This window comes from Haemorhous mexicanus, chromosome 4, assembly GCF_027477595.1.
Source record: "Haemorhous mexicanus isolate bHaeMex1 chromosome 4, bHaeMex1.pri, whole genome shotgun sequence".
Lineage (NCBI taxonomy): Eukaryota > Metazoa > Chordata > Aves > Passeriformes > Fringillidae > Haemorhous > Haemorhous mexicanus.
The window spans coordinates 48,419,157-48,446,533 of record NC_082344.1 but is presented as its reverse complement, the minus strand read 5'-3'; the positions used below and the strand labels follow the sequence as shown (position 1 = coordinate 48,446,533).

The 27,377-nt window shown below is 35.6% G+C and overlaps 1 protein-coding gene across 14 annotated transcripts in view; it reads left to right on the top strand.

Annotated features, from left to right (window-relative positions):
- Positions 1 to 27,377, top strand: part of SGCZ (sarcoglycan zeta) — a 455,810-nt gene that overhangs the window by 249,269 nt on the left and 179,164 nt on the right. Inside the window, exon 4 of one of the 14 annotated variants that reach the window (XM_059844758.1) lies at positions 26,436 to 26,523. The exons of the other annotated variants lie outside the window; for them this stretch is intronic. The gene's annotated coding sequence lies outside the window, so the exon portion shown is untranslated. The remainder of the gene's footprint in view (positions 1 to 26,435; positions 26,524 to 27,377) is intronic. 14 annotated transcript variants of the gene reach the window in all.

Sequence of the window (27,377 nt, the reverse complement as noted above, 5' to 3'; positions counted from 1 at the left end):
TGGATGTTCTTGGAGAAAGATAGTGCCTGCAATTGAGAGGATCATAAAATCAGAAACCTTACTGAGGGAATGTGACCACTTAGTGAAGGTCAAGGGACTGACCCTTATGAGTAGGGGTATCTCTTCTAGTTGTATAATCCTATTTTAAGTCAGCAACTAAAAAAGTATACAGTGTAAGAAAATAGAATTGAAACAGAATCCTACTGTTTGCACGTTTCTCTCTGCAGATAATGTCTTAAGGCTTACAAAGCAGCCTTTTACAGTCCTCTGATAGTCACATCTAAATTATTTTCATACTGATTATGCTTGAGAAGTCCAAGATTTTTATGAATACGATCTTGAGCTTAGTAGCATTACAACTAATGGAACAACATGGTGACTGCATTCATTATGTAGTGTTTTAGTTGCTTTTGATGATTGACTCAATTCATACAGATTAGTGCTCATGTAAACTAGAATTGCGAAAATGAAAGAGAATAGAATATAGGCACTATGGTATAATTTTTCTCTGTTGTTTTATTTGTATGCTTTTAGAGTTTAAAATATTTGCATCTGGTATGTGGCTACATATCAAAGCTTTGTATTGATAATGTACATGGAACATACTTGAAAAGAAAGCAAAAAATTCCAGAGGAAAAACATACAAAGCAATGCTGACAAAAATATTCCATTGTTCTCCCAAGTATTATTATTTCATTTTTTAAAAGCTTTTTGCCCAAACTTTAAAGCTGCAATTTTGCATATGGAAAACTCTTTTCTGACTGTTTCTTCAGACTGGATTGACACATGTAATTTCAGTTAGGCTTTCTTGCTGGTGCTAGAGAAGTATCTTTGTGTAATCCTGTGCCATCTTAGGTAATGTGCCTCAGCAATGGACTCAGTACCATTGACTACTCACAAGATGTGCTTGGCAGCAGTAGGCTCCAGATGGTGAACTAAAAAACTCTGCTTTTCTGCATCATCTGGGTATGTGGCTGCCTTGTTTTCTGTTCAGCCTACTTGGCTCGTTTCCCTGTTATATATCAGAAGATAGATAGTAGATATCAAAATACTTGTGAGAAGAGCTCCTTTTAGGATGCATTTTCTTGTTAGTGAAAAGTGATTAATCTTTCTGATCTGCTTCAGAAAGTTAAAAGTTTTGGGTTGAGAGCATTAAAATAGGAGGCATGATTTTATTGTACTGAATTGTATATCCCATGGACTGAATAGCATTTAGTGATTTAGAGACCATCCAGTTTAATTAGAAAATACTCTGGTTTCCACATATTTAGAGAATTAAGCAGCATAAGCGGGAATGATCTGGAGATAATCTTCAGCAGATTCGCACCTGAACTAAAACCATAAATTTAAATTTACTCTTGGAGTTATTTGCAAGGCTTGTGCAGGCCTTCAAGAAGTTGAGAAAATGAAGATCAAGCTAGATAAGGGCTGTAACGTACAAGTGTTCTCCAGTAAAATTTTAGGTGTGTGAATTTAGAATGAAGAACACCTATCAACTTTGTCCTGAGCCATCAAGAGCCTTATCTAGATGAAGACAAAGATGTTTTTTCTGTGTTCAGAAAAGGAAGCTGTTAGTCACCTTTTCATATCAGAGTTAAAATTGATCTGTCCTCCTTTTTTTTTTATTATAGGGAACAAACATAGAATCTATTTTTTGTATTTGACAGTGTTAAAAATAATGGAAAAACAATATTAGTCAGTCCTTGCACTTAGGTTATTTTTTATTGGATATTGGTTTTCAATATGCTAAGAACATCCATTCTAGCAATCCAAGCAAAGGATGTTGTCTGTATGCACCATATCAGATCTCTTCTAAGAGAAATCATGCAATAAATGCTATTTAGATACAAGTGTAGGGTAAGAATAGATGGGATACAGGTGGGTCATACAATTTGCAGAAGTGCATGCAAGCCTATGCAAAGATGAATGGAAGTCTGTATTTGCCACCTCTGAAGACTTTCATTTCATTGAGAGACTGCATTTGCCAATGCTTGAAGAAAAATTGTCATGGGCAAAAGAGATGTCATGTATGCAGGAAATTCAAACTTCTTTATTTATTAAAACAAGTATGACAAGTATGATATCTTATTATCAAGCTAAAAAATAATCTACCCTTGTGTTTGCAGATGAAATTCTTAAATCATAGAGTGAGATTAAAGACTTGCTATTAACCTTAATAGAACGACAGTTTTACTTATGATTTTTTTTTCCTACAATAAAAATCCCAAAAGGAGTTTGACACATCAAGGTATTCAGATGCCATTTGTAGAACTCCCAAATTCAACTTCAGAGTAGGATTTCCTATGGCTCCATTTCGTAGAGTAGGATTTCTTATGCCTCCATTTTACTGAAATAACTGTTTGGTTGCAATAGATACTTTAGATTCTACTCTATAATAACTCATAGAAAATAGCCAAGCATAAGTGTCATTATTTGTAATACAGCCAAACTGATATCAGCTTTTACAGCTTCATTTTTCTGGCAAATCTCACATATTTTATCTGTCATTAGTTTGAAAAGTACTTTTTTTTTTCCCTAATAATTGCTCTCTGAAAACCTGTAAACCTTTTCTGTTAATAAAAGTCAAATATCCTTTTCTTATCCAAATATTTTCTTATTGTAAGTTTATGTACTTCTACATGACAGAAGCAATACAAATATAATTCCTAGTAGTATTTGGCTTCACAGTACATTTGTCTGTCATTTATTCTGTGTGTTGCACTGGCTCCAGTATTTGTTTTTAAAAAAAGTTCTACTGTACTGTAGAGCAGGGGAAGTTTTCTAACTGCTTTGAAAACTAATACATACGGCTTGCATACATCGATACTAAAAATATCATAAATGCTTCATGGGCTCTGAAACTTAGAATATAATTACAGTTATGTAAAAGTATGCTAGATTGTGATTTATGGCCACTAGTGTTTTAAAACATTTACTTGCATTAAAGAGCTGTTTACATATTAATAGATCCATGGTTTATGAATAATGAAGGTAAGAGGATTTAAGATATTGTTCTCCAAATGGCCACAACAAAGGATGTTGACTTCTACAGATAGCTCTGATCTCATTCATATCCCCTTCCTTTGATACAGCAGGTGCTTGTCATTCCTCTGGCCTTAAGGGGATTGAGGCTGAGCTGAGGAGACCAGACTATATCTAAATATGCTAATTTACTCAGGCTGTAGAGGAATGTAAGAAACAGCAGCTATGACTCTGCACTACTTCACCTTCTACTTAAGGATGGCTCTTCCTCAGGGATAAAGTTTTCTCTCATTTCACCCATATTGATTTGTTTTGTGTAGTGCTTCCTTGTACGGCTTTTGTAAGCTGATAATTCAATTTGCATTCCAATTGTCCAGTTTAACTGTGGTAAGGGGGGATTTGGCAAAAAGCATTGTGCAGTGCAAAAATGCAATTAGTCATGAGGTTAGTCTTAGTGCTTCATTTTTCTGGATAATGAGTAGATTATCATAAGTACCATGTTACTATTGATTTTGGTTTTCAGTTGATGTTTGTAGTCTTTTGGGGGCTTTTTTGGTAGTTGAATAATGCATATCCAAACAAAACTCCACTGCTTAAAAATCTTGGTTGTTCATGGAATAATTTTCAAAGGAGTAGCCACAGCCACTGGTACTTAAAATCCCTTCCAAAGAAATTCTTTTTGTTAGTTACAGTAGGATTTACATAGTACTGCTTAAAATAAATTCATCTTCACAAAAAATTCAAGTACTATAAGCTGTCATACTAGTTTCTGACAACATAGACTTTTCTGTTAGGACTAGTGGCTTTGCTTTTTTGGGGATGCTGTGTTAGCAATTCAGAGTATCAGAGTATCTACATCTGGGATTTACAAAATTGTGAGTTGTAAAATAGCAAACTATAACAGTGTGGGCACATTGGATGAATATTGTTAATTTATACTTTGTAAGTTTAGGTGCTGCTTGTAAATTAGCTATGATGCATTTTCAGGATGTCCTTAACTTAGAGGAGAGTATGCTAACTTAACCTGATTCTCACAGAACAGTAGAAAGGCTTGGGTTGGAAGGAACCTTAAAGATAGTCCAATTCCAATCCCTTCACTAATGGCAAGGATACTGCTCATTGGATCTATTTGCTCAGGTCCCCATCCAACCTGGCTTTGAACACTTCCAGGGATGGGGCATCCACAAGTTCTCTGTGAAATGTTTTCCAGTTCTTCATCAAGATTTTTTCCCTAGCATCTAATCTAAATCTCACCTCTTTTAGTTAAAACTGTTCCCTACTGTCCTATCACTATCTGCATGTGTAAATTGTCACTCTCCTCCCCTTAAGTACTGGAAGGCTATGAGACACTTTTGCTAGAGTTGTTATATTGAATAATTGTTATAGAAATTATGTTCATTAAAAAAGTGTCTAGAACAAGGAGTTTCAGCTTAAGCAGTGAGCATGGGGAAAGAGTTATACATATTCCCCTTCTTTGTAAGTGTTATGATCCAGTTATTAAAATCTTTAGCTAATGTGACAGTCTCTCACAAGAAGTGACAGAATTACTGCATTTCTTTTAAAGTGTCTTATCTGTGTTCTATTTTTAAAGGATCAGAATTGCTAAGTTCAGACCCCATAAACCTTCCATTCTGGTCAGCAAGATCTAATCAACAGTGCCTCTTTTCTTCACATACTCTTCAACGTATCTGTTGGAGAGGTGTAATAATACACAATATTCTGTGATTTTGGCTATGTTATAGCACTCTTTCCATAAACCTACACAGAAAGGTGTTATTGCTTAGACAGGTATGGTTGTGGTACGTGGCCATCAGCCACATATCTCTGTTTAACCAGTTGATAGAGATATATTTCATTGTAGTCTCTCTTTCCTGTTGTGTTAATTTGCAAACATCAAAAATATTGTAATTTTTTATGTCTGTGTAGCAGCTATCATAATCACTCTAACGTGATTAGCTTCTCTAAGCAGTACTGAAATTTAATTTTAAAGAAAAAGAAGAGAGGAAGGAGAATTAATTTATCACATAGCTGGTAAAAGATCTACTGTGGCCAATTCATCAAACTTCCTTTGTAATATTAACAAGAAAGTCCATTCATTTGATAGTACAGTATGTATGGTACCTTGCTTTTATATTTAGTTCCTAGGTACTGTATCAAGATCGTTATAGAATTTTTATTTCACATAATGAGTGGAGATTTTGATGGTAGTTCCTTAACTTTGGCTCCTGTCCATAACTTCAAAGGTGGAACTCCATGAGTCTTTCAATATAAAGTATAAGGCTTTGCAACATTTTCCTAGTCCTTTAATACTTTGTCTCATCTCTAAACATTCTCCTCAATTAATCAAGGTACTTCTTGATTTTCTCTTGACCCTTACACTTTGAATTTCATATAAAAATAAAAGAGCCAATATTTAAACTCCTAATACTTAACAGGTGCCTGCCTGTTTCACCACGAAGGTTCAGAAGAAAGTTTTCACTTTTTAGATGAACTTTTTTCAGGAACAAGTCTCCCATCTTAAAGTATTTTTAATGCTGTGTTGGGTTTGTGTGGCAAAATTTTGATAATGGGGTAAAGGAGGAGACAGTGGTCTATGGGGGTGGCTTCTCTGAAAAGATGCACACTGAAGAGAGGGTAGTAAGGGTGTGAGTAGGGGTGGCAGAGACAGCATGTGATGAACTTACCATAACCCTCATTTCCAGTCTCTCTGCAGGGGAAAAGGGTAGAGAATTTGGGAGTAAATTTAAGTCTCAGAAGAGAGAGACTTAATTTACTGTAATATTTGTTGCTTCTCAGCCTGTTATTTGATGCAGCACAATAATCTGCCTAATTGTCCTAAGCTGTTAAAAGAGTACTGTTTGTAGTCAAAGGTGGATACAGAACCTGGCCCATCTGATAGTGTGCATATTTTGTATAAAGTATATATTTTTTTACCAAGTGAAGCAAGGATAATTTTTTTGGAAAACACTTCATTCAATCATCTCTCTCTTTTTTTTACTTCTTTATGAATAGATAAATTTTCAAAGTATTTTAATACAATGTCATTCATCTTGTGCTTTGCTTATTTAATGTTCAAGACATTTTAATGACTATAGAAATGTATACCAAATACATGGCATGGTATGCCATCAAATATTTATTCCATCAAGTAAATAGATGGAATGGTAACACTTCATATTAAAACTGGATTTTCATATTTTCTCCTTGAGCCAGGTCTTATGAGCTCTTAGAGAAATATAACACACCAGAGATAGCCCAGCTACCTCAATGGCATAAAATCAGTAGGACGGCTTCTGAGGTAGTATTGGAAACAGAAAATTTTTAATAAAAGGCAAAATAACAAAGCTCTTTACAGATAAAAACTGAGCCAGGGGTAAGAGGCTCTTGCTCTTGGTAAAAACACCCCACAAAAGCGATTACTTCCTTTGTTTTCTTCTTTTTCTAGTGAATTGCTTAGGCAGGACCTTTTGGCTTCTGTCCAGTTGGGTATCCTTGTGTTTGAGGTGAAGTCCCCAAGGTCCTATGAGGTGTCTTTCTACCAGATCGAGAAGAGAAACTTCTTTTTTTCCTTTTTAAGGAGAGAAAAGGATAGTGGTGAATGGTTCCTACACTTAACATAGGCAAAATTAAAGGAGAAGAGGGTATGATTCATAGAAACAAAAACAGAGAAGGAGAATATATTCATATATGACCTGTAGAAATGTGCAAGAACTTCTATAAAAAGGCTGCAATAAATACCTTTCAATGAGTTTTTTCTTTTTGTAACAACAAAGTGTGATATTATACGAGTTTATAGGTTTATTTTTGTAAGAGTTGTATAAAAGAGCTTTCTTACATTTTCTAGCTCCTCAGTAGAAGGTGTAGAAGTCCAAAGGTGTTTCATCAGAGACAAATTCAACATGATTAAGTTTTTCATTAGGTAGTTTGCTCTTGGGGTAACTATTATTTATGTGAGCATGTACACAGAAAGACACACACACACACACACACATATATATATATATATATATATATATACACACATATAGATTATGTGTGTGTGTATATATATATCTACATATTGATTATGAACAGAAAATTTGAGAATTAGTCCAAATTTAAAACTGTATCTGACTAATAATATCTCAGTAAAATGTCTTGACAGCCCACCTCTTTTGACCCCTCCAAGTCACTGATAAAGACACTGAAACAAGAGGCCCCTGTGGTACACCACTTGTCACTGGTCTCCAGATAGGGAAGCATTAATCACTATCCTGACTGTCTAATTATCCAGCCCACTTTTACTCACCTACTTATCCACCTGTCCACAACCTTGGATTGTCCTTTTGCCCTCTTTAGAAGGTGGGTGCAACTGTTATCTTTCTCCAGTTGATGTGGACTTTCCCTGATCTCCATGGCTTTTCAAAGATGGCAGTGAAGGGCCTTGCAGGAGCATCAGCCAGTTTCCTCAGCACCCTCATTCAGCCCACTGGGTCCCACTGATCTCTGTGAGTTGAATTCTCCCAATTAGTCCTTGCTTCAGTCCTCATCCACTGCTGGTAGGTCACCTCTTTGGACTGTTTCTCCAAGTAGAGAGGCCTGGAAGGCTCAGGTGGTGAGGATGGGGTCCCCACTTTGTGCAACAGTTACTTGAAGGGTTATGCCAGATCACATTATATGTAGCAATTTTTATCTCATATGTAGTGTTTACTATATCTTTGTGTTTTCAGGAAAAATTAATAATCTCCTGTGGTTTTTCACCCTCTGTCTCTGTATTATCAGTATTTGTAAAAAACCCATAAACCTTCTGTTTAAAGTTTAACATTTACTATTAAAATTCAACATTTTCCAGCCATAAGAAATCCCTGTTTTGATGGCTTGGGTCTTTGAATTTTTCATGTAACTGATAAAATAGCTCACCTAGTGGAATCTAAGCTAAATTGAAATTCATTACCATTGTTTGTAGGCTTAGCCTTAGATAAATAAAAGAAGAAAACAGATTTCTCTTCTTATTTTTGTTTTTGTTTGGTTATTTTTTTTTCTACTTTAACAAAGTAAATCCTCATCAGAACCCTGCTGTTAGTGATTGCCAATTACCTGCAACTGCAGGAGCACTGGTAAAGCATTGCCTTAATTAGGGAGGCCTAAAAATGCTCTTGGGATCTAAGCAAGCATAAATGTAGCTGAAAGGTTCTGTTTCTCCTTGACAAGCACAAAATTTTGTGCAGAAACCTCTGATAGGCATTCTTGACAATACCATCACTGAGCTGCTCTGAATATTCTGCTAGCCAAATAAGGTAAATTCACCATCTTGATATTAAGATTTTTTTTTTTAATGGTATTTTCTTAAAACACCAATTTTGCAGTCACAGACAGGTATACAGTTCCCCTTCATTCAGATTTATTTGCTATAAAGTATTTGCTAACTTTCATGAATGGGAAAAGAATATTTCGTGTGATACATTGTAAAACAGGAAAAATCAGTCAACTCTGAGTTAAAAAGAATGAAACCAGTTTGGGTAGTATACAAACCTTAAACCATTACCTTTGTGTTGGTTTTAACACCATCAGGAAAATTAAACTACAAGGAATATACTCCCTTTCCTCTTCCCCTTTGGTAAGGAAGGGACAATAAATGAGATTATGACTTGAAATAACACTTTACTAAAAACATGCAAACAACAGCAGTATTAATACCAAAAGCATACAGAAGGGAAGGGGAGCTGGTGGGCAGCAAAAGCTCAGCAGGGGTTTTAAGGGGACTGTCTGCTCTGCTCTGCTGTGGCAGGGATGGCAAACTCCTGGTTTCCAGCATCTGGCGTTTCCTGCTGAAACCATCATCCCTGCAATGACCTTGGTGGCATTGAATAAGCATTGTGGTGACTCCCACTCAGTGCTAAAAACTCCACTGTCTCTTTCTGTAACAGGACAGCCAGCAGACCTAGCTGGTATTGGTGTCCACTTTTCATGTTGTTATGAATCTTATGATGATTATTAAATCTTTGATATTTCTTTTTGCTGTTTAATTCATCTTTTTTTGATGGTTGGTGGTGAACTTATCATTGCATGTGACTATCAATCCTTTTAATGTTCTGTTTGCTACGTTATAATTGTGTTGCAAAGTGAGCATGAAGAAGGTTTTCGCATTGTTGCATTTATAGATGGGAAACTTTCTTTGTTCTTGTTTATCCAGAGATTAAATTATGAATTTTTTTTGTTTACAAAATTGAAAAGGCCTTTCAGATTCATCTTTCACTTTACTGTAAGATATACAGTGGAAACCCATTTAATAGTGTTGGCAAAAGATTTTGTAATGGTCATTTGCAACAGTAATGAATTTAGCTGCTCCTCAGTTATTCTCTAAATTTAGTTTTATGGCTGATAAAACATTTATGTTAGATTGTTTCTATAATTGAGATGTGAAATATATTATTTTCCTATGCTTCCCATTATAATATACAGCTCTGCTTGCATTATTTAGGTAGAATAATGATCACCGGGTGCAACAAGAGTTTTGTGGTAGTTTTATCTTCTTTGGGTTTGAGTTGTTATTTTATCCTGCAGAAGGCTAGCATTTATATATTTTATGTATTGGAGTAATGAAAAATAGTAATATCTTTATAATAAAAACGTTGAAAACTGAAGCTGGGATGAAATAAAGGTATAAACCAGAATACTGCTGGCACAGATTCCGCAAGCAAAGAATAGGTGTCTGGGTTTGGTGTTAATTTTGCATAATGCAATTGAATTTAATCAGGAAATGTTCACACTGAGTATTTAATTAGGCTCTAGGTGATCAATCTTGGTAGGGACTTTGCTAATTATCAAGTGGCTGAGTCACTGAAGAAAGTCAAAGTAATGCTTCAGAGGACTATACTTCACTGAGGGTTTGGATGTGTGAGCAGAAGTTTTTAAGGTGATAAATGTTAAAGAAGGTTAATAAATAGTTATAGTTAATAATGAAGTTGCAGGAATAATAGATGGAGGCACAGACATATGAGAGACTGGAACTGTAGCCTACAGTAATTTGTATAAATTATAATTGATCCTCTAAGAAGTATATAGAGTTTAAAATGCTGAGCAGAAATGGTTCAGAAAAAGCTGTATCTCTCTGACAAGGCCATGTTAGCTCTAGATTACAACAGTAGGAATGATTCTGTTCTCCTTCCTTCACATATCTCTGATGTATTAAGTGGGAATTGCACAGACCTAGATATGCTTTTGCAGAACAGGCCAAGTACATGAAGACTTTCTCCCAAAATACAGTAACAGTTCTGCTGACTCCAAGAAAGGGTGGGAGAAAAAAATGCAAAAATCAGCATCTCTTCTCAAGTCTGTCCCTCTTTATCTAAAGATCTGTGGCATTCCCTTAAGCTGTACTCTGTTTCTCTATGGCTTCTAATAATGCTTTGCATTTCCCCACCATTCCAGTGTTTTCTGAAGTTCGTATTGTGGTGAGTTAGAAATGGTATTCTTAAATTTAGTGTTCCCTCTAAAACTGCAGGCAGATTCCCCTCCCACTTCTCCAGCTGGAGGCAAAAAAGGCAAAAACATGGGCCGAGATAAGAACAATTTACTGGAAACAGCAATGAGTTAAGAGAACACACAGTAACAAAACAAACAAACAAAAAAAACTAATGATAAAAGGCATGAAAAAAGAAATGATTCCCAAGGAAAACACTTAACAATAAATAATACTGGACACCTCCTCTCAACACATTTTCTTAACCTGCAGGAACCTTCTCCTCTGAAGCAGTCCTTTTCTTTCCATCCTCAGCAACTACCTGAGGGAGGTGTAGAAAAACCTCTGTGTCCTATTAGCCACAACCCCTCCTGGCTACTGCAAAAGAATTAACACTTTCCTGGCCCAAACCAGGACAGTTATTCTGCACCATTTAAGACATACATAAAATGCTGGGTTGGAACACATCTCATTTCTCAAACTTGGAGCTACATGCTCTGTACCTCTCCAAAAAAGCTTCATATCCATTGAAATCTGTAGCTGAACACTTGCTGTGATCTTGACACCCCACCTAGGTTTTTTTGCTATTGGATCCTTTATTCATCCATCAAATATACAGTTCTAGTCCTTTTGTAGTCCTGAGTAAATCACCCTTCTTGTGTGAGTGCTCTCAGTTTATCACCTTGCTTCCAGTTACTGTGCCTGGCTGTGAACCTAAGAATAGTGGTAATTTGATTTCAGTGGCAGTAAAACTAGCTTTCAGGTAATTAATTGGGATTTTATTTGGAACATTATCACATTTTAAATGAAGTTGTGCGTGAACACCTGCCAGGTATTTCAGCACTGTTAACACAAATCTATGTGCATTCCTCACTTCCCTGGGATTCTCTTTCTGCAGGACCCTGTGGAAGAGCCTGCCTTCTGCATGGAAGACAACTGGCTAATGCTAAATAGTGCAGAAATTTCAGGAGTTGTTGTTAAAGTATGCTTCGTAATTATTTTTATTTCCATATTTAAATTGTATACTGTTAGCTGTGTAAGAATAATTCTACTGTATATGGAAGTTCAAGTTTGTACTAATGCACACATAATTTTCCATTACTTGTTTCTTGCAGTCGCATTCATTATTCAATGTCTATGATTTTTTAGATTATGAGGTTTATGTTACAGATAGCAGCAAGTTTTATCTTCTCTTTGTGCAATGCTAAGCACAGCTGGATTTTTACCTGGAAAACTGTAACACAAGTAATAAATCAAATGTATTGTATTAGTGCAGTCATGGGATAAGTAAAATTAGTTTTGAAGCATTTATGCAAATGATCTGTTTTTAGCAGTCCAAGCTTAGACACATACTCTTCTACTCTCAGAATACTGATATGATTGCTCAGAGTATTTAATGGGTGTTTGAAGACATATCTATCCATGTGTTTATTTTTAAAGTCATAAATATTAAATGTTTTATTGGGGAATAGAACAATTTCAGTAGGAATAGCAAAAATCAATACAGTAATAGTTTATGTACAGTGTGGAATTTGACTTCTTAGGCTCCTTTCAAAAGCTGGGGGTGCACGTTTTTAGCTCTGCACAGTTAAGACAGTTGGGTGCTCTGCAGAGTGAAAGTAAATCCATAGGCCTGATGAAAATATACTCTCTGGTTTGTGTTTGAAAGAAAAATATTCTCATAAAGTCACAAGTCAGATGTTAAATTTTTTATGGGTATTTTTTAATCTCTGAATTATTTCTGCTTTATTTAATCTCCTTACCATCTTGCCTCATCAGTTATTGTTTTAAAAGGATTATTCTAATTCTTAGTTGCTTTGGTAGTCCCAGTGCAATAGAGAACATATACCCAGAAATGCTTTATGGAGAGTTGTAGAGTTTTGGTTGGGAGAGATTTCACAATTCCAAAGCCAAAAAATTACTGTGGTTGCAGTGTGGTTAATTTTAACTGATAATGTAGACAAATACCTTGTGTGGATCTTAGTTTGATGGTTTGGGGTTTTAGTGGGTTTGGTTGGTTGCTTTTTGTCTGTTTGCTTGTGATTTTTGGGGTTTTTTGTTGGTTGGTTAGGTTTTTTGTTTATTTGGGTGTTTTGTTTGTTTTGATTTTAATTTTTTTTTTATTATAACTCATGTATTCTAGGTACAGATTTGAAAAAAAAAAAACTACAAGAAATTCATAGAAGAAAACTGCCAGGGATCATTTAACAGAACACTATTTCCTGTAGCTCAGAAAGTACCATTATCTCACTGTCTGTTGTTTCAGTCTCTGCCATCCCTACTATTTTAGTAATGAGACAAACTATTCTCCTATTTCCCTGTATTTTTTGATGTTTTCTGTGCAGGTAATGTGAAAATAGATAAGTGTCATTTGGACGAAACTCTGGTTGTTTTTTGGGAGGTTGTTTTGGGTGATGATGACAGTCACTTTGTCTGCCTGTTTCTACCTGTGGCATTCAGGATCTTGAGGATATTAGCCTGGAGTCAGCTGGTTGTTTTTTTTTTTATTTGAGATGATTTCCCCTACCTCCATAGACTTAAATCAGCTAAACAATGTTATTTAATTTTAAATAATAAGAAAACAGTGGTAAGCTGTTTTTAAGTATTACTATCATTCAAGAGTATACAAATACGTGTCAAAGTCACACATTATTTTTTTTTTCAAATATGTTCTTTCAGTGTCATAGTGACTAATATTTTTCTGAAGATTATTAGTTGAACTCAGAAATAGAAAATATTTTTTCTTTGAATTATTTTACAAGAAGGAGTACCAGTCTTTGTCCCTGCCTGCAAAAACAATTTAACTGTGCTCTGCAGATGTCTGTCCCCTGCTAGGAAAACTGTAGTTTTTAATTATTTTTAATACATTATTTAATGAGAAAATTAAACAGAGTAGGATTAATTAGTTTTGTAACTGTAAGCACAGTTATTGATATGAAATTGATTTTTAATTTCCTAAAATTAAGGACGGAGCATTTTATGTAGGTACGCTTAAAATTTCAAACTTATATATTCTCTTAAATATCAGATAAAGGAAAAAAATATTCACAAGCTCCACATAAGTAGAAAAAAGGAAGGTATCTAAGACCTTCACACCTTTGAATGTTTTTCACTGTATGAAGGAGCTGGAAAAGATCTAAAACCATCTTTATATGTCCTAATTTTTTGGATGTTCTAACTGCAGAAATTAACAATAAGTCTTAAAATAATCCTCCACAACCCTACTTCCATTATCCGAGTAAATTTATTTTTGTTGAGAACAAAATATTTTCCTCTACAGTGGATGGTCTTTTGGGGTCCACTCACTGCTATTTTGATGAAGGTAGTATACTGTCTATATCTATAATAAGGCACATGAACTTTAGAACTTCTGAAAAGTTGAGACCAGTGGCTCAGTCAGACAACAAACTATGTATTTGGAATTCACCAGAGAAGTCCTGAACACCTAAAGTATGATATTATCCTACTGCATCCATCCATACCTAAATTTCCACTTCAAATATACCATGAAACTCTTCTCATTGCATCTTGAGAATAAAATCTTGGAGAAATAGACCATAGAATGGAAAGCTATGCCTTATAAAGATTGGCTCTTATGGAAGAATAGATAAGGAACCATAATATTAGGAGTGGAAAAATTAAGCACATTACTTCAAATTCTGTGCACATTTGAACTGTGAAGATTGCAGCTGGGAAAATGTACAAATAGATTTGAAAGAAAACACTCAGCCCAACTAATAGAAGATATCTTCATCAGTATTCATTAAACACAGTAGTTAAGGTCTCATGTCAGAACCTTGATAGCAAGTATTGTTCTGCCCTGGTCCTGTTTTGTTATTTTCCTAATCAAATGCTGCTGACAGCTGACAGGACAGGGTGTGCTGCTGGACAGACCTTGGGTCTGAGTAAGTAGGGCAGTTCTTGAGATCTTGAAGTTTCTTTTAAGAATATTAAAATGTTAATTATATCATTATGCACTGGATTTTTAGAGCAATTTTGGAACTCTTGGAGGGTTTTTTTAAGTTTGTTTTGATGAACATATGTTTTTTAAGAAAGCCTTCTTACACTCAAATGAGTGTTTTGTTTTTGAAGTTTTTATTTAGAAATGTTTCTAGTTTTGGGTTGTTGGTATTTGTTTTCACTTTTCTGTTAAAAGCTTTTTGACTCTGGTATATTAGGATTTGATCTAGCTTGTAGGGCTTGCTAGTGGCCAGTTTGTTCATGGGCATTTCAGGATGAAGTGGTGAGCTGGACAATTACTCTGCTCACAAAAGACTGCTCCTAACATGTGCAATTTTGGGGAGATTTCCCCAAAACAGTGTTTAAACAATTTCTGCAGCTTATTCCTCTTGTCTTCAAGGGAGAAACTGGATATCCTGTTCACTTTGAGTCTGCTGTACTGCATGTGCACAGAACCTGTATGATGTGAGCAGAGGAGTTCTTGTGTTCACCCCTTCCCTGCATTTGTAACAAGTTGTATGGGCTACTCAGAAGTATTGGAGATCAGTGAACCACACAGAGATTATATTTTTAGCTTAGCTGTTATGAAATACTTTTATATTTTGGGGTCTGAGATCATGTTAGAAAATTATCATCTAGGTATTCTCATACCAAATGTTACTGATAGGTCCCTCACAAACAAAAATACAAGATAATATAGGAATGATGTGATCCTTCATTTTAGTCCCTGGTGTGAGAAAATAAAACAGTACTTATAAAAATATTATTGTGCCAAAAATATTGGAAGAACCTTTAAAATATCTGGGGTTTTTTTTTTGTAAATGGTTGCATCCCAAAATATCTTATTTCTGTTCTGTTAGGTAGGAATGTCTGGTTTCCATCCAACTCTCTCTTCCCATCTATATATATATGTGTGTGGGTATGTGTGTATATATATAAATTTATATGGTTTTATATGTATGTATATCATACTTTTTGGAGCTTGCTCCTTCACTTTGTTATGAAATAACATACAGAGAAAAAATAATGTCTTGGAAACCTGTGTAAGTGATCAATGCTCACATTTTGCATGCTTCAGGCAAGTTACAATGATACAGTACAAGCAGAACATAATGTAGTTGGTTTCAAGCTCAAAAATAATTGTTCTAGTGTTTTACAGGATATCATTTTCTCAAAAGCACTGGAAGGGAGCAGCATAATTTTTAATTAAAGTTCTTTTCTATAGCTCAAATTCTTCCTGTGGCCAATATTGTTGAATTTTTTATTTTTTCTTCTCCTTTTAAGAAGAAAAAATAAAAGCATACTCTGTTAGTTTCATAAAGGTACTTTGGTACATAAAGAGACTTTTATTTTTCTTTTTTTTGAGATTCATGCTATGCAGATACTCAGATATGTGTTAGGAAGTTTATGATTTCTATCTTGTTGGTGTCATCCTAATGATCCCTGCCCTCAGGTGAGCAAAGAATTCCTCTTTGTGATAGTTCAAGACAAACCCAAAAGAGACTTGAGGAAAGCAAGGTACTGCATTAGTGCAGTTATTCTCCGGCCCACCGTGCAGCATTTATAACAGAGACTGTGGAAAATGCAGTATTGCATGCTGCTTGATAAAATAATTGTGATCAATGTAATTCAGGGCTTTTGATCTAATTCTTCATTAGTCTGTCCTATTCAATATAAAATGAAATAAGAAAAGGTGCCTTTACCAGTATCAAAACTGTCTAGTTAGTCTTGGAGCATAAATGGATCTCATAATCTCTTCAGTGATTTTATTATTAGTAGTTATTATTAGTGTTATTATTTTATTTATTATTAGATGATCTTTAGTTGATGCCAGAGATTAGTTGCATATAGGGCATAACATATACATTGGATGTGTGAACATTTTTGAGGATGAAAAATTGCTAACAGTACCTTATAATATCATGTGGATCAAACATTCATACAAATGCCATGTTAAAATACACAAACATAACTCAAAACCCAGACTCAGATCAAAACTTGAATAGAAGTTATTTAGCTAGGGACAAAAATAATTGATTTTGCAACAGGTTGAGGAATGGTAACCTGAAGGAAAGTCTTTGGAAAATAATTAAAAGTCATAATGGATAATCTGATGCAGAAAGAGACTCATGCTACTGTAGAACATATTTAAAGACAAAGAAACAAAACCCCAAACGTAATAAAAACCCTAAAAACACCTACTCTCCAAAACCCAACATCAACAAAAAACCCCTTCAAAAGGAAAAAAATTGAGAACTTGAGCACCCATCTACCCACTCATGCCTCTGCATCCCCAATGACTTTGATATAAATTTGGGGTTGATGCCCCAGTGGAGATACTGGGGTGTGTCTTCTCTTTTTATTCCCAAAGGAGTAACAGTAAGACAAAAAATCTTTAATGCTCAACTATGTACATACGCAGTGGTTTGAAAATGAGTTTTAAAATAAAATACTTAAAGAGCTCAATTTATTTCTCATAATGAGGGGGATAAGTTATTTGTTCTTTAGATGTACTGTCTCACTTATGAAGACTATGAGATAACTCACCATCTCATCAAAAAGGTGAATACCATTAGAGATCTTTATGCAACGCTGCTGTGTGTTCTTTTGGCAAGGAAAACCTGTACCTCTGTGGATGCACGGCCTATGCAATCTCTGAAAATTTTACTTTTTTCCCCAGGATGTAGCAATTCAGATTCCCTGAGCTCTCGGTACTATGTTGAAATCTTTTCTTGTGAAAACCCTTATTGTCTTTAATTGGTTTATATTGCCTCGATTGTCTCATAACTGGCCCAATTGAAAAAACAACCAACCAACCAAAAAAACCCACACAAAAACCTCTCACCCTGTGCCATCAGTCTGAGAAAATTTTACTCCCTGCCTTCAGGTACAAAAGAGTACATTTTTTCCAAACTCAACTGCTGGGGCCACTTTAAAGCTGAAATCATAGCTCCAAACTCCTTACAGTGTTGTTGTCATCTGTTAAATGGCTTAATATGAGGATCTGCTTTTTATAATATATGTAAAATGCTCAATACAGAAGAATCAGACGCGTTGCATAAAGGGAATTTACAGTCATCATGTTCCAATGACTGTACAACTGAACTCCTGCACTACTCTTTCTACATCTAATTAAATCTCTTAAATAACATTATTGATAGGAAAAGTTAGTTCATGATCAACCTGTTTACTGATATGTTTATTTTCATGAAAACTGCTGAGTTACATTGTGCAGTGCAACCACTAGATTTTGTTAGGATTCTTGGGTACTTTTATTCACTCCTGATCTAGAGTCAACTCATATATTTTTGACTCTGTAGTTATTTCTAACCAGAAAATAAAAAATAAATTGAAAGTTATTAAAAAAATATGGTCACTGAAACTTACAGAAGTACAATGTAATAATATAAATTATATATAAATATAAGGTAATAAAGTAGTAATTTTTCTCAGCCTTTGCATAAATTTGGGGTTCTTCCCTGACTTGTCTTCCACCTTCTCCAGTTTCTAGTTTTAAAAATGTTATTCTAGATTGTAATTGCTGCTGAAGCTAAATATTATTGTCTAGAAAGAAATTGTTGCCTGATTATGCTTCTGCTTATTTAAAGAGGATAACATCCTTTAGAATTATTTAAACTTTAAAAAGACACCTGGCTTGATGTACAAGCCAGACTGATTCTCATTTTTTATAGCTTCCATCATGGTTTAGAATATCAAATACTTTATGTAACCAATAGTTTCTAATTAAAGCAATGCCATTCCTCTGTCTATGAAGAAAACTTTGATGCTTTGTCATCTTGATGGAAAGTGCTTTGTGTGTGTGTGTTTACTATACTTGCAAGCACAGTGTGCTCTTCCCTGCAAAAGCTTCTACCTCAGCTGGCAGCTATTGCTATCTGCTGCAAAGTGAGGTCCAAAAGTAGGCCTTTGGAGTCTGCTCATGCAAGATGCTTTCTGTGAATCTCAACTATCTGATCTTGTTGCAAAGCATGTTGTATAACCTAGTGAATAGGTGGCTTTCTTAAACTGAACAGCACAAAGCACTTCTGATACGTTCATGTAACTCGATGGGTTTAAACTGGAAAAATACCCAGTTGGAAGATTTATGACACTTCTGTATGTCGTATACATGAAAGGACACTTTGCATCCTTACTCTACGTTTTAATAGTAGAGTTGGCTTTGCCCTATAAATAATTAATACCACTAAGAATTTAGCATCTGAAATGATAAATAGCACTTGGCAGTAATAATGTATTGTTTTTATGCTAACAGGGCATAATTCTACCAATTGGAATTCAAAAGGCATAGTAGAGTAAATTGTATCACCACTTGATTTATTATTATTGAAAAATGGAAAGATCAAACTCCTGGGTCTTGTCACATGGGTACTTCAGTGCTGTCAACCTTTTAAAAGGAGGAGGCTGCACTGAACCTTTTTTTTGTGTATATGAGGCTTTCCACCCTTCAAAGCCTTTTCCAGGGACACCAGTGAACTGTCTTGCCCTACATTCTGGCAGTGGCCAGTACAGATTGCAGGAGTATTTCAGAAAGTCTGTTAGTGAATGCTTGGTTACTGAAATTGTAACAGGATGGTTTTCTTTCCAGCTTCAAATTTCTATTACTTAATCCTGGGTTTATATTTTGAATCACAGGGCTTTAGTGCTGAATTTTAGCATGGAGTTCTACAAATTAGTTACATAGCTAGGTTCTTTCCCCCCCCAAGTTTTAATTACTTTTGTTTTTCGCTTTCATTTTCATATGACAACTCTCTGTGGTACTTGCTTTTTCTCTGCTCCACCTATTGCTGTGTTTTATCTTTCTGCTGTGTACCACCTTCATACCACATCTAAATTAAATAATTTCCTTTTTTAAACCTTGTTTTTTTTATATGCAAAGCTTTAATTTCTTTAGCCACATTTTTGTTCCATTTCTACATTGCTTCATCTTACAGGAAGCGGCATTTTGCAAAAGCATATGCCTCTTTTATAGCAGTAAGTCTGTGGAGGTTCTTCCAATTAATTGTTCTGCACACAAATATTCATGGCAATATTGATAGATGGAACCTCTGGAAGTCTTCTGTCCCAGCTTCCCGTGTCAAGTGCCATGAACACCAGAGCAAGTTCAGCTGATGCCCTGAAAATCTCCAAGTATGGAGTGTTTCTCAACCTTGTGCTCACACACTGTCCTCCTCTCCTAGAAAAATGGATTTTCCTACTGTTCACCCTCAGACTAGCAGTGTGCAATTTGTGGTGATGTACCTTTGTTATATTGTCATAACTGAGGCTCCACATCTTTGTAACTGTTCCCCATGTAGTTAGAATTTGTGTTCTGTGTCCCCGTCTCTACATCTTCACCAGACTAAACAGCTCCAGCTCCCCCAACATCACCTTGTAAATCACATTCTCTGGGATCCTCACCATCCTGGTAGCCCTGCACAGAACTTTCTTTGGTATTAAGTCACTCCTGAGCTGGGGTGGAGTTAATGCAGAACTGTCCATGTATTCCAGATGTGACCTCATCAGGACCAAGCAGAGGGAGATAGAAATTTTCTTTGGTCACGCTTTTAATTTGCCAAGTGCTGTAAGCCTTGGATGTATTTCAGCAGGATTGGTGCTCAGGAAATTTTTTACCAGCCTGTTTACATGCATGCCATCATTCTTCCCTTGTGTGTCTTGGTGGAAATTGTTAGATTGTTGTTGCCCTTCCCTGAAGCTCTGCTATTCAGCATTATCAGCTCCTCACTTATCTTTCCCATTTAGCATCATCTATGGATTTGCTGGAGAGCAGGAGGGGTGTTCCATCTCCTCACCCAAGTCTTCAACAAAATTTTACAGTGTAGGGCTAATTCTAGCGTAGTTTGAGTTGGAAAGGACCTTTAAAAGTTAATTAGTTCGACTTGACTGCAAGGACCAGGGACATCTTCATCTAGGCAAGGCTCAAAGACCCAACATGCCTGACATCCTTGAATGTTTCCAGGCATGGGGCATTCACCACCTTTCTGATTTTCAAATATCGTGGAGAGTGGCTTGGCAACTACATTAGCCAGTTCCCTCAGGACTCAGGGATGTGTGTCATCAGGTCCCACTGGTGACTTAACTGTGTTCAGAACTCTGTTGTTGTGATCAGAAACTGGATTGTCTTTTACAGTGGGAGGAACTTTCCTACTTTATTGCCCATGCTGCTGTCCACCCACTGGAGAAATGTGGGAAGAGATGGTGCCAGTGAAGACTGGAGGCAAAAAAAATGTGTGGAGTGTCAGTTTTCTCCTCATCCACTGTGACTGGATTGTCAGTCTTGCTTGTGGGGGCACGTCTTCTTTGACCTGCCTTTTCTGGCTGACATGCCTGTGAAGAATGTGAATTCTTCACATTCCTTGCTTAAACTTCAGCAGCACTTTGGCCCTCCTGACCCCATTCCTACATAGCCAGGCAGCATTCCTCTACTCTTCCTATGGTATCTGTCCCTGCTTCCACTGCCTTTGCATTTGCTCCTTTTCCATTAGTTTGATCAGTAGGTGTCAAACGTGTTTGTCTCTTTCCTTCCTTTTTTACCCATCTAGTGGTTTTCTCTTGCAAAGAATTTCCTCAGATTCCACAGAGGAAGATGGCTGGCTGTGTCAAAAGCCTTAATGCACATTAGTGTTTGTCATTGTCTGTATGCATATAAATTTCCAAACAGAAATCCCTTGCTGACTACACAGCGTGGGGACATTTTACATGCAGGCTGTTGAATTTACTGAGCCATTTATTCAAGCATATATGACTCAGAAATGTCATTAGTCAGACTGGAATTACTGTCTGCATAAAGTGACTGAAGTGTTTTGAAAATTGAATATAGCTCAGTGTTCCTGTTAATTGTTATGGAATGCTGTGTAAGTTATGTAATTGTTCTGGAATGGTCTATATTTTAGGCTGCTGTTAGACATCAATCAAAAATAATCTACCTTTAACAAAATTGAAAACATGCAATAATATTGAAGAAAATGTTATGATAGAGTTGATCGAGAACTACTGTGGAATGTGTAGAGGTTGTTAATTACTGTATTTGAAAGGAACATAATCTATAGTACACATAGAAATAAAGGTGATTTCACACAAAAAACCTGAAAACAAACCAGCCAAACAAAAAAGCAGCCAACAAACAAACAAAAACACCCACCAAAAAACCAAAAACCACACAAAAGGTCTCAAATATAGACAAAGCCAACCTACTGAGAGCTTTTTGAACTCAGCAAGTTTAGTCAATACCAAGGTCATTGCTAAGTAAGAATGAGGAATGAAAAGCAGGTCAACCATGCAGTAACCAGTAGCAAGTAACAAGCAATGAGTTTCCCAAGTTACAGCTCAGTGGAAAGGGGCTTACAGGGATGAAACAACAGGGTTAAAGGAGCATGGAGTAACAGCAGAAAATCATAAAGATAAATGATGTAAATAAGGGTGAGAAATGAACAATTAATACATCAAAATCCAAATTTTTTTTTTTCTAGTTTTAAAGCTCTAGGGATTTATGGGATTTTGTTTGGTTGGGGATTTTTTTATATCAGCCATTAGATGATCACACTTATTATAGAGCAATGGAGAAATATTGTATTTCAATTGGTGAAACAATATCATTACAACATAACATTAAATGTTTGTATAAAAGTAAAATATATATTACTCATTTTAGATATTGGCAGAGGTCTGGAAAAAACTCCTTTGGATCCCATTGTTCTAAGTATCTTTACAAATACTGACCTTTTTTGTCCCTGAATGGTTTTATCTCAATAATTTTTTAAATTAATTTTTGTAACTCCTGAGGAAAATGGCATAAAGGACTTCCCTTTTTAAAATATTTTTGCCATTTAAAAAAAATTGTTTCTAGCTCCTTTCCTTTGTGTATTTTAATTGGGTCCGTGCAAGGGAATGTAATGTGCTTTTTCTGCTTTGCAACAGTAATTTAGTAATGAACTTGTATCAAAAAGACAATTACATTGTGTATTTTTTTTTTTGTAGATAAATTATCATGCTGATGTGGTACTCACTTTTTTTTTTTCAGTCCTTATTTTATTTTCTGGGAAAAAGATTTGAGAAAAGGGGAGTTAGAGAGAATACTTACAGACTTGATAAAAGCAAATATTATTTCTGTAGTTTACTGTTCTCCTCTTATTCCCCGAATGAAAGGAAGAGAGAAGCTAGTTTAAATTTTCTTTTCTTTCGTTTTTTTCACATGTTCCCAGTTTTATGTATAGTAATATTGAAAAACTTGTCATATAAATAATTTTTAAATCTGGGCCTTCACCCCTTCTCAGTACTTCTAGTTAACCATTAGCATGTCATTAAAAAGCCATTAATTTTGATGTATGCTAATTTCAATACAAGATCAAATTAACCTAATAAAACAACAAATAATCTATCCCAGACCTCTGTGCTATGTTTAGCCTCTGCCAAAGGGAATAAGAAAACAGATGGACCTGATAATAATTTTTCATTACTTAAAACTGAAATCTGTAGGATATACCAATGCAAAAGAAAAAAAAAAAAAACAGCCATATAATGTGTACCTATTAAAATTGTGGTTTATTACTCTTGATTCAATCTAATTGCTTACACATGTGAACTTGGACTCTAATCTCAGAATGGTACTGCATATACTTTATCTCAGAATCTGTAGAGATAAGATAACAGATTTATTTGAGAAATGTGCTAAAACAGTGCATGTCAGAGATTATGAGGCACAAGAGCATTTAGGATTCCGGTACCATATTACTTGTTTTATTGTAGTCCTTTATTTACTTCCTGTTCATATTTGTTTTACTGGTTAGTTTGCAGTTTTTTCTTCTTTCTAATATCATTCAGTGGCAGCTTTAATTAATCATGCAATTGTTAAATACATTCTTGAAATATACTGTGGAGTCAGATTCAAGAAAACTTGTGTGTTATGTAAGATTCAGCCAATGCAATCTTGTCTTCCTAGAGTGCTATATACTAGTGCAGATTCTCAGCATTATGTGACCGTATCTGTCAGTGTTGTGCTTATGAAATAGCAATGAAATATGCAATTAAAATCTGAAAATATGCTCTGGAAAAGGTGCCTTTCTGAAAATGTCCAAGTTCTTGAAATAATTGATTTCTTTAAGCTCTTTATGGTGTTGACAACAAGGAGCTTGGAGACAGAAAGCTTTGATTGTGGGAACTGAGGTTAACAACACATTTTTCCTTCTATTTTTTTTTTGTTATCATATAAATTGTTTATGGTAAAGATGGGGACTAACAGCTCTGAATGTTTGCAAACTTTGGATTTATAAAGATAAGTTCAGAAATGTAGCGTTGGGATGCTTTTCAGTCTGCATATTGCATTTTTTGGACTTGGTAGGTGTACCTTCTTGAACATTTGTAGAAAAGTGTGCATGATGCAGTGCAAGGTAGTACCAACCTAAATTAGGACTTATCTGTGGCTTTGTATCATGGCATAAAAGTCAATACCTATCTGAGAGGAAAACTTCAAAGCTCTGGGCAGCCTCAGTGTAAGGATAAATAAAATTGAATTGATAAAGGAATCAACTCAGGTTGCCTATGGTCTCCTCTTCTGTGTGAATATTATAACTTTTGGGCTTCTAATACACTTCAAATTTGACCATGATGTCATTATAGGGTTGATTTTTCACTAGGGAGAAAAGCAAAATGGCAAAGCACTAGATCTCATCCTTTGTCACATTTATATTATTTTTAAAAAATTGTTAAGGTATTAAAACTCAGATATTGAAAATTATATTGCATGTATTTGCTGAAATACTGACAAGAAATGGCCAGCAGAAATCTCAGTGCTTTCACCTGACCCATGATTTCCCTTGCAGCAGGCAGTAGGGACCTCTTCATTTCACTGTATGAGCTTCATGCTAGTTTGGCATATTCCAGGTTTAAGCCTTGACAATATGTTCTGTTCCCTTTCTCTTTTTGTATTGAAAAAAAATGAGACAAAGTCCTTAGCTTTCAAATTTAAGTAAAGTGCACCCAAGGTGCCTGTTTTTTTCTGTGAAGTTGATCAGGCACTGAAAGAGGTTGCCCAGGGAGACAGTGGAGTCCCAGACCTTGGAAGCAGTCAGAGTTCACAGTGGACAGTGTCCTGGGCAAGCTGCTGTGGCTGCTGTGGGCACCTGGTAGGCTGGATAAGTCAAGCACCAGTGGTGCACTCCAGTTGCAATGATTCTGTGTTCCTATTGCTGTTTTAATTGACTGAAGGAATACGTGCACCACTACTGATGCTGCATGAAAATATTTTCTGTAATCCAAGACACACTTTTAAGTTTCCATGGTTTTTGGACCTGTTTTTCAGGAATATGTGAGATGAGTTTATAGGTTTGCAAACCAGGCAGATCAAATATTATATATTATGTCTTTGAAAGCTTGATGCCCTTTCTGTGTTTGAGTAATTCTTGCTTTATTATTTGACTGCTGCACTTAGGTCTGGTTATGGCTTATGGATATCTTTATTTTGCAGTGTGCACAGTGATACTCTACTCACAACTGGATTTGTGCTTTCTGGGGTTTCATTTCTGTTAAAAGAACATCAACAGACTGCTCTCAATCTATTGTCAGCCCAGTTTTCTGGGCCTTTTTCCTTTTGTTTTCCATTCTGTATCTAAAAATGGACCCGTTCACCCTTCTCTTGTGAGTATTGAGGAATATAAGTAAATGAAGTATCTGAATAATTTCCTGCATATTTAATTGCACTACAGAACAACTTATTCTTGAAACTGCCTTACTGTCTGCACAGTAAGAAATTATGCTTTTTCCATTGCTCTACTACTTCTTCCACAAAAAGCACCCCACAGATATAGAATATGCCAGTTATTTAGACTAGAAAGAGGCACTTTGTGTCCTTGCAATCCGATAAAACTGTCAGTTATTGGTGATCACTTTAGTTATTTTATCCTAATCCTGAAACAGTCAAGGCAAGTGTAGTTCTTAAACCAAGTGCACATACATTTTCCGGAATAACGAAGCCAGCAATAAGTCTTGAAACTTACATGTTAAATATGCTTCTGTTTGGATTCAAGGGCACTATTAGAACAAATTATGATGCCTAAAACAACCAAAAGGGCAATCACTGAAAATTCAGATATTCTTCATTCTCCATCTCTTATAATCTTCTTTATTTCTTTTTAGTTTTTTGTGGGTTTGGTTTTTTTTTTTTTTCGGGGGGGGGAATTGTTTGGGTTTTTCTGGTTTTATTTGTTTGGTTTGGGTTGGGTTTTTTGGTTTTGTTTTTTTTTTTTATTATTAATAGTGTTTGGAAAAATATGCAGATATGCTGCATTTGGACATCTGTAAGGTGTTGCATGGAAACAACATTCTTATTTACATTTGTCTGTGGACTCAGCAAAATACTGTACATAAAGTAAGCATGGCAAAAATATATTCCACAAAACATAATAAAGTAAAAATTTTAATGTATTCTACCATCTTTTGATTTTTCTTTAATTTTGTGGCTTAGATATGTGTAGTGTTAGAGAGTGGACTTAAAAGGGGTTTAAATGCATTTTGTACAAGGATTTCCTCAACAAAGCTGAGCCATCTTGTGAAGATACATACAGTGTGTAATAGTTTCTGCATGGAAATCTAAAAAGAATTATAGAGAGAATTTCAGGAAAAGGTTTCCAAAAGTCAACTGCTCCACCCTTTGCTACAACATAGCTTAAACTGTGCATCATTCTTGGTATGTCTGTTAAAAAAGTTATTTTAAATAATTTCAAATGGATATTGCACAACCTTGCAAGATCTTTCTGGTCCAGTTTCCATGTTCTACTGACATCCTGACATACTGATTCTCAGGTCCTTCATTGTAAGTTCTCTGTTTATTGTTTTATTATCAGTAGGCTTGAATCAAGTGTTTTCATATTTTATTATTGTGTGCTTACTTTCTCTTCACCAGTTTGAATGGCGTCAATTTTAGCCCTTCTTTGTATGTCTCTCGAATTTCCTGCCCCCCTTATTATTTGATGTTTATTTGCATTGTCCCTTGTGTCATCCTTATCCTGTTTTGGTTTCTCATTGCTTTTGCATCTCATAGATCTCATGGGCATCTTCCAGCTTCCTACAAATAGCTTGTTTGATTATCTCTTCTGGTAGAGTTCATGATATTTTTCAAAGGATTCAAGGTAAGTTGATCTTTACTGCCACTCTTTTGCCTTTTAAAAGATAAATGCCAATTCTGTCTTCTAGTTTTCACCTTTACAGTTTGCTTTCATCCATCCTTAATGAGCTCTCACAAGTTGTATAATTATGAGTCACACAGGAAAAACTACTGTGGTGCAATATGAGTAGATCGGTAAAAAACCACCAGTTTGTACCAAGGACCCAAAAGCTAGAGTATAGGTATGCATATTTATTTACTTTATGATTACTCCGGTGCCCTGGAAAAAACATCCCTGTCATACATGTTGCTCAAAGACAGCCAAAGGAATGGTATTTTACAGACTCTTGCTTCCACCAGGCTTCCTGGTGTTGCTTCAGCAAGTGCCAGAGCATACTCTCATCTGTTTAGTGGAGATGACATGGGTCTTCTCATGCCTTTTGCCATCAAAGCAAGTCTTTTTTTAGTTGTTCACTTAAATGCAACACATTGTGCCTGTTGCTTCCTAAGTTTGTGTTTGGGTATTGGCTAGAATGGAAGAGATGGTATCTTAAGTCTTGTGGTGGAGGCAAATGATCAAGTAGACACCCTGAAATTATGAATTTCAATGTCTCAGTTGTTTCTTTGTATGAGAAAGAGGCAGGATAAATGAGAGAGGATTTGCAGTTTTGCATTTGGACAGATTGAAGTTCAAAATCTTGGGGACAGCTAACAGTAGATGCGGAACTGAGGGACACAAAGCGACACAGCTGAGACCCTTGACCATGAACTGGTACTATGACTGCAATGTATTGAATCTTCTATGAGACTGAAGAACTTGATGGGAAAGGAGGGATGGAAAAGGGAAATGATTGTTAATTTAGAAAAAAAAAAGAAAAG